This window comes from Triticum aestivum, chromosome 7B, assembly GCF_018294505.1.
Source record: "Triticum aestivum cultivar Chinese Spring chromosome 7B, IWGSC CS RefSeq v2.1, whole genome shotgun sequence".
NCBI lineage: Eukaryota > Viridiplantae > Streptophyta > Magnoliopsida > Poales > Poaceae > Triticum > Triticum aestivum.
Genome location: NC_057813.1, coordinates 349,491,763 through 349,504,811, shown reverse-complemented (window position 1 = coordinate 349,504,811; position 13,049 = coordinate 349,491,763). Strand labels below are relative to the sequence as shown.

The following is a 13,049-nucleotide window of genomic DNA, read 5'->3' as shown; positions in this document are numbered from 1 at the left end:
TACTAGTTTAACTAGTAATGGCGCACCACCCCACGATGCGTCATTACTAACTTGGCCCAACACCGAATGCAACCCCCCCCCCCGTGTGGACCGCCTTTTTAGTTTTAAAAATAAATAAATAAAATGATGGAAATGTCAAAAAATAAAAGAAAATAAGTTTCCCATGTGATATGTGGTGTAGTTGTTGGGAAATTTACAAATATGAATTTCGACTTTATTTGCAAAATCTCTCTGGAAATTTGTAAAATGGGCATAACTTTTGCATACGAACTCGGATTAAAAAGTTTTTTATATGAAAAATCATCTACTCAAAAAGTTACATCCGAATTTAATCGGGGGAACCCCGTTAAACGTTTTCAAAATCCCCAAAAACCTAACAGAAAAAAAGTTACGGGGCTTTCAAGATCTAGAGGCAAAAAAATTCAAAAAAATTGATTTTGAACATTTTTTGAATTGTTTTTCAAAAAATGATACGTAATATGACCGGGAAGTTTGAAATATTTTTCAAAATTTCATCATAGTCATGAACATGAACAAAGTCCTAGACATCAACAAGGTATAATAGGATTGATATGCTACATATATCCACCAGTGCGTGTGAAGTGAGCTGTTGCAAAAAATTTGAAAAAAAAATTGAAAAAAATGTTACTGATGGCGCACTTCTATTTGGTGCACTTCTATGTGGAGCGCCATTAGTATACCAGATAGTAATGGCGCATCGTGGGCTATACTAATGGCGCACTGTGTGGTGCGCCATTAGTATACCAGATACTAATGGCGCACCAGTGGTGCGCCATTAGTAAAAATACTAGTGGCGTGATAGTAATGGCGCACCGGTAGTGCGCCATTAGTAGGCAAAACCGGTGCGCTATTAGTATGCCTTTTCCTAGTAGTGGCACCTGGTGTGTGGTGCGCCATTAGAAGTATTGAAAAAAAAATTAAAAAAATTTGTTTCTAATGGCGCACCGTGGGACAGTGCGCCATTACTAGTTGACATAGTAATGGCGCACCACACCCACGGTGCGCCATTAGTAGTTTTAAAAAAAAGTAAAAAAAAATAAAAAATTTGTTAGTAATGGCGCACTGTCCACTCGTGCGCCATTACTACGTTTTGTCAAAAAAATCAAAAAATTTCAATTTTTTTTTCAAAACTAGTAATGTCGCACTGTGGGTGTGGTGCACCATTACTAGTTTAACTAGTAATGGCGCACCACCCCACGGTGCGCCATTACTAACTTGGCCCAACACCGAATGCACACACCCCTTGTGGACCGGGTTTTCAGTTTTAAAAAAATAAAATAAAATGATGGAAATGTCAAAAAAATAAAAGAAAATAAGTTTCCCATGTGATATGTGGTGTAGTTGTTGGGAAAATCTCTCTGGAAATTTGTAAAATGGGCATAACTTTTGCATACGAACTCGGATTAAAAAAAAATTATATGAAAAATCATCTACTCAAAAAGTTACATCCGAATTTATTCGGGGGTACCTCGTGAAACATTTTCAAAATCCCCAAAAACATAACAGAAAAAAAGTTACGGGGCTTTCAAGATCTAGAGACAAAAAAATTCAAAAAAATTCAAACATACTAGTGGCGCACCGTGGATGTGGTGCGCCACTAGTAACAGAAAAAAAATTGGTTTTGAATTTTTTTTCAAAAAATGATACGTAATATGACCGGGAAGTTTGAAATATTTTTCAAAATTTCATCATAGTCATGAACATGAACAAAGTCCTAGACATCAACAAGGTATAATAGGATTGATATGCTAGATATATCAACAAGTGCGTGTGAAGTGAGCTGTTGCTGGGGTTGGATAGAACTCTGAAGTTAAGCGTGCTTGGGCTGGAGTATTGTGAGGATGGGTGACCTTTCGGAAAGTTTGACCACGGAGTGCGATTTGACCTGAGTTTAAGCATATTGACCCGAGATTAAGCCATAGTGACCTGAGATTAAGGAAAAAACGAAAAAAATAAAAAAAATGAAAAAAAATGTTACTAATGGCGCACTTCTATGTGGTGCGCCATTAGTATACCAGATACTAATGGCGCACCGTGGGCTATACTAATGGCGTACTGCGTGCTCCGCCATTAGTATATCAGATACTAATGGCGCACCAGTGGTGCGCCATTAGTAAAAAATACTAGTGGCGTGATAGTAATGGCGCACCGGTAGTGCGCCATTAGTAGGCAAAACCGGTGCATCATTAGTAGGCCTTTTCCTAGTAGTGGCACCTGGTGTGTGGTGCGCCATTAGAAGTATTGAAAAAAAATTTTAAAAAAAATTGTTACTAATGGCGCACCGTGGGACAGTGCGCCATTACTAGTTGACATAGTAATGGCGCACCACACCCACGGTGCGCCATTAGTAGTTTTGAAAAAAAAAGTTAAAAAAATTAAAAAATATTATTAGTAATGGCGCACTGTCCACTGGTGCGCCATTACTACGTTTTTTCAAAAAAAAATTAAAAAAAATCATTTTTTTCAAAATTAGTAATGTCGCACCGTGGGTGTGGTTCACCATTACTAGTTTAACTAGTAAAGGCGCACCACCCCACGGTGCGCCATTACTAACTTGGCCCAACACCGAATGCACCCCCCCGGTGGACCACCTTTTCAGTTTTAAAAAATATAAAATAAAATGATGGAAATGTCAAAAAAATAAAAGAAAATAAGTTTCCCATTTGATATGTGGTGTAGTTGTTGGGAAAATTTACAAATATGAATTTCGAATTTATTTGCAAAATATCTCTGGAAATTTGTAAAATGGGCATAACTTTTGCATATGAACTCAGATTAAAAAGTTTTTTATATGAAAAATCATCTACTCGAAAAGTTACATCTAAATTTAATCGGGGGAACCTCGTTAAACATTTTCAAAATCCCCAAAAACATAACAGAAAAAAAGTTACGGGGCTTTCAAGATCTAGAGGCAAAAAAATTCAAAAAAAATCAAACTTACTAGTGGCGCACCGTGGATGTGGTGCCCCACTAGTAGCAGAAAAAAAATTGGTTTTGACTTTTTTTTTCAAAAACTGATACGTAATATGACCGGGAGGTTTGAAATATTTTTCAAAATTTCATTATAGTCATGAACATGAACAAAGTCCTAGACATCAACAAGGTATAATAGGATTGATATGCTAGATATATCAACAAGTGCGTGTGAAGTGAGGTGTTGCTGCGATTGGATAGAACTCTGAAGCTAAGCGTGCTTGGGCTGGAGTAGTGTGAGGATGGATGACCTTTCGGGAAGTTTGACCACGAAGTGCGATTAGACCTGAGATTAAGCATATTGACCCGAGATTAAGCCATAGTGACCTGAGATTAAGAAAAAAACGAAAAAAAAATTAAAAAAATTCTAAAAAATAAATTTTGAAAAAAAATTGTTACTAATGGCGCACTTCTATATGGTGCGTCATTAGTATACCAGATACTAATGGCGCACCACAGGTGCGCCATTAGAAAAAAATCTAATGGCGTGGTGCTAGTGGCGCACCTGTAGTGCGCCATTAGTAGCAAAAACAGGTGCGCCACTAGCAGCCCTTTTTGTAGTAGTGCTTGCCCAACTGACGTGCTCGAGAGCTCCGCCACTCCTCCCCCGTCAACTCCACCGAGCCACGTGAGCGGGGAAGCACCGCAACGCCTCGACGTCGTCGACTTCTACCTCGGGCCACCGAGATCGCCGATGCCGATTTGCGCCACCCAGGTCGTCCCCATCAGCACCATCCTCCTCGCCGTGAGCCCCTCTCCGTTTTCCCCCTGTTCCCTCCACGCGCTCGACCTCTAGCTTACCTCCCCGTCGCACCCATAAGCGCCTTGCCGTTGGCGATGTCGCCGTCGCGGCCATGGCTCGTTCCTGTCGCGATTGGGTGCGTAGTTGAACTCCTGGAGTTCCTAGGGGGCCGTAGAGCACTTCATACGGCATCACCGTGGCTTGTAGCCTCGCCTGCTTCATTCCTGTACTCCGGCCGCCGCGCCTCTCGCCGTCGGCGTCGCTTCCGTGCACCCCAGCCACCGCCACTCCCTGTGTTGGAAGCGCGCAAGCCTGCGCTTTGCGTAGAGCCCCTTCGCTGCCCAAATGGTCGCTGGAGGAGGAATTCCGACGACCTCCGCCGCGACTGGCCTCGCCGGCGGCCTTAACTCCGGCTAATCACCGGTTAGGCATGAATCAAACGACCCCCAGGGCCACTAACAAGTGGGCCTCGGCCCCTGTAATTTTTGGTTAAGTTTTAAACTAAACTTAACTAACCCGCTGACGTGGCCCCGTTAGATTAGCTAATTACGGTTAGTTAGTGACACTGACATGTGGGCCCTGTGTCCTGCTAATTTTAGTTAATGTTAAAACTAACTCTTTTAGCCCCTGAGTCACTAACCAGTGGGCCCCACTGGTCAGGTTTGACCTGGACGGCGCCTGTTAACCTGCTGAGGTCATCATGACCTAATGCTGACGCAGTAATACATTTTTTGGATTTATTATTATTCAGGAAATTCAAAAAATGTCCAAAACTTCTAAAATTCATAGAAAATTATCTGTAACTCCAAATAAGATAAAATATATACAAAAATTGATCAGAAAAATCCAATCTATCCATCTGTACTGGTTTCATGCATGTTAGAACAACTTATAATTGCTGATTAGGAAAAATCATTTAAATGGCATTGGAATATCTGCATATGGAGTTTGAATTTGAATCTTGGGTTCAAACCAATTTCATTTAATCTGTTGCTAGTTGCAATAGCTCAAATCATAGCATTTTGCCATTTCATGATCATGCATCATATTGTGCATTGCATTGATTGTGTTTCCTTCTGTATTGCTGGTATTTGTCCCCTCTCGATAGACGCGGTTTTGATGATGAGTTCGATGACACCGATGAAGAGCTATATCATCTTCAGAAGTGCCACGCAAGCAAAACCCCCTTGTTCATTCTGATACAAACTCACCCTCTTGCTCCCGCTCTCTTTTACTTCATTAGGACAACAACGACTCATGTGTTACTTGTTGCGGTAGTTGAACCCCTTTTCCTCTGCATGACCAGTGATTGCCATAGTAAATAGGTGAAACCCACTAGCATGAGTAGGAGTTGTTTGAGCCCTGATGTGCCTACTCATTCATGCTTGTTTGTCATGCCTGCTACTGCTTAGAGTTGAGTCAGGTCTGATTCATCGGGGATGAATTTGAATGGTGTTTAACATGTCCTACTGTGTGTGAGCTAAGTGTGTGAACACGATTTGGTAAAGGTAGCAGTGAGAGGCCATGTAGGAGTACATGGTGGGTTGTCTCATTGAAGCCGTCCTCAGGAACTAAGTTCTGTGTTTGTGATCCATGAACAGATACTACTACGCATTGGGCCCGAAACAAATGGACCCGCTCGGCTTCTTAACCACCCTTGTCCTCTGTCCAGGAGTTGCAAGTAGTTTCTCGTGTTTGTAGTATGCTGGAGGCCGTGCATAGCGCTGACCCGAGGGGTGGTCTATGATGCGGTAGGCATGCGGCCGGGTATGCCGGGCGCCCGTTTGGTGTCACGGAACCCTGTACACATCGTTCGTGGCCGTATGTCGAAACCTCGGTCGGACTCCCTGCGGATGGAACCTGCATAAGCGATAAAACTGGACTAGAGACTTGAGTGTTTAGGTAGGCGTGGCCGATACCCTCGTTGGGCTTCCGCTTGAATGTTGCCGAGTACATGTCGTGTAAACAACGGTAAGTGGTGAGAGCGTGTGTGAAGAAGTACACCCCTGCAGGGTTAACATCATCTATTTGAATAGCCGCGTCCGCGGTAAAGGACCTCTGGGTTGCCTATACAGTTCATAGACAAGTGAAATTGGATACTCTAAAATGCGCAAGATAAGTGAAAGTGGATACTCTAAAATGCGCAAGATAAGCGCAAGATAAGCGTCTTGCTGGGTACATTTGTACTCACGTTTGCCTATTTTATGTTTTTGCACAGAGACTTCAGTCTCACTAGTAGTTCCGCGTGGACTTCGACATTTAGCTTGTTACCTCAAATACGATCTTGTGCCCTTGGCAGGATCTGGTAGATAGTCAGACTTCTCAGCCTTTTTCATTTGTAGATGTCTGTACTTATACATGATAAGATTCTGCATGTGCTTTGACTCATATGCTCTGAATGTTGGGTCATGAGACTCATGTTTGTAATATCTCCCTCCTTGGAGCCTATGGAATAAAATACTTGAGTTGTAGAGTCATGTTGTGATGCCATGTTCTATTTGCACCTATCGAACATATTGTGTGTATGATATTGAAATGCTTGGTATGTGTGGGATCTGACAATCTAGTTGTTTATCCTTGGTAGCCTCTCTTACCGGGAAATGTCTCCTAGTGCTTCCACTGAGCCTTGGTAGCTTGCTACTGCTCCGGAACACTTAGGTCGGCCAGCATGTGTCCTTCTTCGGTCCTGTGTCTGTCCCTTCGGGGAAATGTCACGCGGTGTCTACTAGAGTCCTGTTAGCCTGCTACAGCCCGGTTTATCGAAGTCCTGCTAGCCCGGTTGTTACAGCCCGGATTCACTTGCTGATGACCGACACGTTCATTGCTGGGTGATGTATGCCTGTCCCTATAAGTTAGTGCTACTTTGGGTTCACGACTAGCCATGTCAGCCCGGGCTCCTTGTCATATGGATGCTAGCGACACTATCATATACGTGTGCCAAAAGGCGCAAATTTTTCCGAGCCTGGTAAGGCGACACCTGTTGGAATACCGTGCGTGAGGCCGCAAAGTGATATGAGGTTTACATGCTAGATCGGTGTGGCATTGAGTCCGGATCCTGACAGGCAGGGTGCCATCGTAGAGGAGGTGGACCATTATTTCTCCTACCCTTGTACTATAGCTCTCTCTCTCTCTCATCAGTGCAATCCAAAAAAGAAGGAGGAGTAGGGTTTTACACCACAAGGTGGCCTGAACCTGGGTAACCACTTTGTCGACGGCTTGCTCCCGCTAGCTTGCTCTTGCCGTAGCCTCGCTGCGGTCACTTGTAGGAAAGGAATGGGCGGTAGGAATGAGTGCACTGCACAGTTCAAACCTTTGGGTCCGCGGAGCCCCGATAGCGACAAGTACGATTGCAAGACTCACCCATAGGAGTTCCTAAGCATCTACACCATCATGGTGCAAGCTATTGGAGCTCGCGGAGACAAGATTTTCGCCAACTACTTCCCGTTGTTGCTCAAGCCCAATGTTAGGTTGTGGTTCATGAACTTGCCGGAGGGCTCAATTTCCTGCTGGACTGATCTTGCCACAAGTTTGTTCTCGCCTTCACGGGTGCCCATAAGGTTGCGGGCCAGGAAATAGACCTGTAATTGATTCCTCGGAAGGAGGATGAATCTATCCGTATGTAAATACAGAAATCCAACCGTGTGAAGCGATCATTGCCGCGTTTCGTCAAAACGTAAGGAACCGCAAGATGCGGGAAGACATGGCCATGACCAAGGTGAGGGATGTTTCCGACCCATATGCTGTAGTTGACAAGTGTGCTTGGGATGAGGAGGGAAGGTGATTTCTTGAAGGAAAGGTTGGCACGGAATCGGATTTAGAGGAGATGATGCCGCCACCACATCAAAGAAGAAAACCCGCAAGTGCAATAGGAAGCGCAAGGGCAAAGTTGTTCTTGCCGTGGAGGAGTCTAGCAATAGTGACCCCGCCAAGAAGGCTAAGGTTGAGAGCCGCAGCAAGGAGGTTGCTGGGTGCGCCTCGTGCCAAGCCTTGGTGGCCGCTGATTTGGTCGGGGGCTTCGCCAAGCAGTACTCCAAGATCCACCGCACCAAAAGCCATGACCTTCAAGATTGTCGGCAAGTGGAGCAGCTTGCTGAGAAGCAGAAGGTTGAATATGAGAAGAGAGACAAAGAAAAGGACGACGGTGCTGATGTATCTAGCAAGAAGCATGGTGGCCGAGGAGGTAGACACGGCAATACCAAGCAGCAGAAGGAGAAACCTGCAAGAGGTCCAAACAAGAAGGAAGATGATGGCGACGATGATGAAGAAGAAGATGATGAATCCAATGATGCAGAGTTCCAGAAGGCCACAAAAGCAATATGCATTAATGGAGGTGCATCTTTGCACTCTTCTCACCGCCAGCTTAAACAATGGGTGCATGTGGTCAACGCTACCGAACTGGTTGTGGGAGCCCAAAAACCACTGAGATGGTCCAACACACCTATCATCTTTGACGCTGAGGACCATCCTGATCGCATAACTGTGGTTGGGTGTTTTCCAATGTTGTTTTCACCAATGATACGCAAGCTCAAAGTGACAAAGATGCTAGTTTACGGTGGGGCCACTAGTGGAAAAAGTGCTAGCCACAACTCTCGGTGGTCGCCATTTACAACCAACGCCAGCACTACTTTTTGAAAATTGTGGTGGTGTCGTCTTATTTTTTATGACATTAGTGGATGCCTAGCGCTGGCGTAGGAATTCAAGTGTATGCCATTACTATGTGGGCCAGGTCATCCTCCCCTTCCGTGGAGTACTGTTGGCATAGGGAAAAGACCTACGCTAACACTGTCTTTGATACTTGTGTCATAGGACACTGTGGCAACGCCATTAGTGCTTAAGTGGGGCCTAATATTAGTTAATAGAAATTGTGCTGGCGTCGTAACTGGTAACACACCATAGGTAGATGCAGCTCTCTATATATAGATTGATTGATGTGCATATCTAGCTTATACTGTGAACATTATCATGCATGTTTCTCTCTAGAGATCCTAAGTAATACAACCGGCCGTCCGCTGCCAGGACCGATATCATCTATCCACGATTATATCGATCTAATCTCTACTTATCTCTATCTCTACTTTCTCTACTTATCTCTACTTTATTTTTTTATTATCTAAAAGAAACTTAGTGTTCCGTTTCCCCTCTTACGTTCGTCAACCCACTCGTACGATCCCCTCGCCCCCGATTTTCTTTCCTCCCCTCCTGACCCACCTCTCGGCCCACTTGATTTTCTTTCCCCCCTCCCAGTTTTTCTCCCTCCCGTTTTTTCTCCCACACGGTTTTCTCCATAGATCGCACAGTGCATTTGTACTAGCAGGCAATCAATCACATATGGTAACCAAGGCAATCATTCCAAACGCAACCATTTCACATAAGGAAACCAGACACGATTAATCCTAACGCAATCAATTCATTCAATCACCTTCCTTCTTTCAAACAAATGGTTTTAGTCAAAGAAGGAAATATCAAAGAAGGAAAGATCATTGAAATATCAAAGAAAAGAAGGAAGGAGAGATTGATCAACGTAGAAATTTCATTGATACTGTGGTCAATATTTTTCCTTCTTTGATATTTTACCTGGCGCCAAATTATGTCTTTTTATCTGCCGCCAATACAAAATGAGGAGTCCTTCTCTTCCCGCCATTTATCTAATGCCATGCTATAAAAGTCATGCAGCGTTCTGGCCATGAGTCGTGCAGAACAGAAATGGGTCTTGGCAAAGATGGGCCGTCCTGGCTCAAAGAGGATCATGGCACCACCACCTGTGAACTTCGTTTCTGCTCCCGTTGGCTCCCCCCCTCCGATCAACAGGCAACATTAGTTCCACTCCTGCTTTTAGCTGTTTGCATATGTATAATCTGCATTATTGTTCTCTTTCTCAAAGCTGACCAATTGCAGGCATGTAAGGTTCAACGAAATAGAGAACCTACACATATACAGTAGAGGTTGGGACGCAACAGCAAAGGTTTTGTATGCTCGCATCAAACATACTCGGAGTGGAACTGCCGTCTTTCACGCCATCCTCATCGACCAGACTGTAAGAATTCAAAATGTATACAATAAATTTCATTGGGGGGTCAAAATGGAAACAAGAACATGCTGCTAATGTATGCAATAAATTTCACAGGGGGTCAAAATGGATGCAATTGCGTTCGATCCGTTTCAGCCTATCGCATATCGCTTCATGGACAACCTACGTGCCGGCTCAGTATACTTTTTCAGTAAAGTTGGTTTCGAACCAGCAGGTGTGCATCTGCCAGTTGCTTTGTGCCTACCGTGTGACTTTTACATCGCCCTCCACTCGCGCACTGAAATACGTCTTGCAAGGGCCAGCATTAACATCACTACGTTGCCGCCACTATTCATTGATTTTAGTAATGTCTACAGCCTCAGAGACAGGATGCTTGCAGGTGCTTTGTATCATTTCACGATTAATTATGCTCACATGTGGTTCAGCCAGGCTTTGTTAATAAATTCTGAACATTGATTGCCCAGATGTCATTGGTATAGTGATGCATGTCAGCCGCATAATGTTACACAGGTCATCCGACCGTACCACGCCATACCGACATGTGGTGCTAATGGACAGTCGGTAAGTACTTCATCCAAGTGGTACATGTATAATGCATTTTACTCTGTCATGCGAGCAAACATTTCATTGCTCAAACAGGAGGGAGTTTATCTGCCTACGCGTCTGGGACCAGCATGTGTCACGCCACTTGACACGGTGGGGACTAGCGAAGCAGGGGCTCTGGACTTTGGGTGCCACACTGCTTGAGGTCAACAGAGAAAAACGTGAGTCCTTGCATTAACAAATAAAGTTTAACATTGGTTTGTATTGTTTGATTAAACCTATTTTGTAGGGTTTCTGAAAACGACATACATGAGCCAGCTTGTCTTCGAACCAGACAACCAGCAATCCTACGAGCTGGCGGCCTGCCGTGCCGCACTAGGAGATGCGGTTGGGTCCTTGCAGAAGCAGGCCAGCTTGATCGTCCAACGAATGAGCCATGTTCACGTTCAACGAATGAGGAGGGTTCAAGTGTGATGCAAACTTCACTGAAATGCTCTATAATGATCTGCCACATAGTGTTTTGTCGCCTCTAAAACAGCTTCATATATAATCCAGCTTTTATACGTGTTGTCCTCGTTGTAAATCCAGCTGGTATTGAAATAAAATAAATAAATGAAGACGAGAATCTGTCCGGGATCACAGGCTATATCTATGTTCTTTCCAAGTCATTACCTTCCCTATTAATTCCTTCATATCCCCTGCGTAGAATCTGCGCATTAACTTTAATTAATTAATACGGGATCACCTTCCTAACCCGTGCGATAGATGTAAGCCTAAATTCCACGCACAATGTTATAAGCATACAAACCTCATGCACACTCCGTGCCATTGGTTTTATAAAATTGTTCCCCTGTTCTTCCTTGCAAGCTGAATTCCCGGGAGCCACGCCGCTAAGATAAACGCACACAGACTCCAGTCTAATAGGCTTCGGTAAGTCCTATGATTTATTCATGTCCACCGTTTGTAATTAGCCCCATGTTTGTGAGCATCGACTCTGAGCCAAATGCGTCCTGTTTACTATTTGGGCTTCGAGCAGAATACAATAGTATGATTCAAACTAATACGTGAGGTTGCAGAAGGACACATACCCACATAAAATCAGCAGCTGGATGGACAGGGAGAGGGGGGCCTCCATCCCCTTGCGATGTGCGGGCTGCAGCTCCTCTCCATGCCGCGGGAGGAAGCTCCAGCACACAGAGGCAGCTCAGCCTCCGTCTTACGCCCAGACGCCGTCTCCCGACCCGCCGTCACAGTATCACGCCCACCCACCATTTCCCGACCACCGCGCCTGCCATCACGGCCGACGGCACACGCAGCCCCCATCACCGTGGCCAGAACGTCTGCCTTCAAGGACGGCGGCCCGCACATCCTCAATGAGCAGAGCAAGGTAAAGCGCCGCCGGACGCGACATCGCCGACGAGCGTCCCAAATTGCCCGCGGCAGCGGCATGGATTTCGGCGCCGTCAGCCGCCGCTATCTCCTTCCTTTTCGTGATTGTCGGCGATAATTGGGGGATATTTTGCGTAGGGTTTCGACCGGATCTGGTTTTGTGATCCGGGGGTTGATCTGTGCCGTCCAGATGATCGAACGGTACGGTGCGCATCGTGGCACAGCTGTGGTGCCAGGCCCAAGTTGGGCCAATTCAGAACGGCCCATCTTTGTTGTCAAAATAAATTAGATCTTGCACGCGGGCCAAATGTCATAATAAGCTTCGTGTTCCGTCTTGTGCAACTGGGCCGAAATTAATTATATTTTCGCATGTTTACAATAAATGGTCACATGTAAACAATCCTTATGTGATTGTGTGATGAAATGTAAACAGCAAGATGTGAACCATATGTTTGTATATATTCCCAGCTGCTATTAGTGTTACGGAAGTAAAGTATGTATCAGCATGGACAATCATTTTTCATGGCAATAAATTATAATTTATCATGTTCAGGTATACTAATATCAACTGCATTTCACTACTGTTCAATACTTTTGGCAAATAGCTAAAAGCATGAATAACTTTAAAGTCATTCATAATGTACAATAAGCGTGAAATTTATATGGAGTATGATGTAGAATACGCGTGCACTCTGCAAGCTAATTATATAGAAAAATGGACGGTGGCAACATAATTATCACTTTTTTTTGACACCGTCTTGCTTGCAGATGAAGTCTCCGGCACGATCGAGTGATCGTACTCCCTTTAAAGACATGGCGATATCTATGAACCAAAGTAATATTTATCATGTCAAACTCTAATAGCAAAAGTACTATTTAATGATCTAATGTTGTGTAAGTGTACAAAACCTCATGAAATATTACTGTTGTTGTTTTGTTGTTTAGGTGTCATCGATATTAGTAATGGAGCGGAACCTATGGATGCGAAAGAGCGCAAGCGGCAACGTGCTAGGGAACGATACGCGCAGATGGGTGAAGAAAAAAAAATGAACTACTTAAGAAGCGTCGTGAAGCCTATCAAGATAAGAAAGCTCAACTATTGGTTAATTCCCAAGAGACACGATCAGGTCCACACATGTCAGATGTTAAAGGTGCTAAATAGTAGGCATATCGTTACTTGCAAATATATCAATTCCATGTTTCCATGTTTCTAAGCAACTAAACCTGACGTGCCGTCGTTAGAACAAGAAGACACTTCTTGCAACAAGGAAAATATGGTTCCTCGTGAAGATAATGACTGGCTAAGAAGAAATGACACATACAGGAGGCAATTGATTGAATTGCCGGTTCAAA

General features: G+C 44.3%; 1 long non-coding RNA gene across 1 annotated transcript; it reads right to left on the bottom strand.

The window, feature by feature from the left end:
* Positions 1-9,248: 9,248 nt before the first annotated feature.
* Positions 9,249-11,814, bottom strand: LOC123159527 (uncharacterized). The gene is made up of 3 exons (XR_006479772.1): positions 11,396-11,814; positions 9,664-9,768; positions 9,249-9,572 (listed from the first exon to the last, which is right to left on the bottom strand). It is a non-coding gene; the product is annotated as an uncharacterized lncRNA (long non-coding RNA).
* Between the last annotated feature and the right edge of the window lie 1,235 nt (positions 11,815-13,049).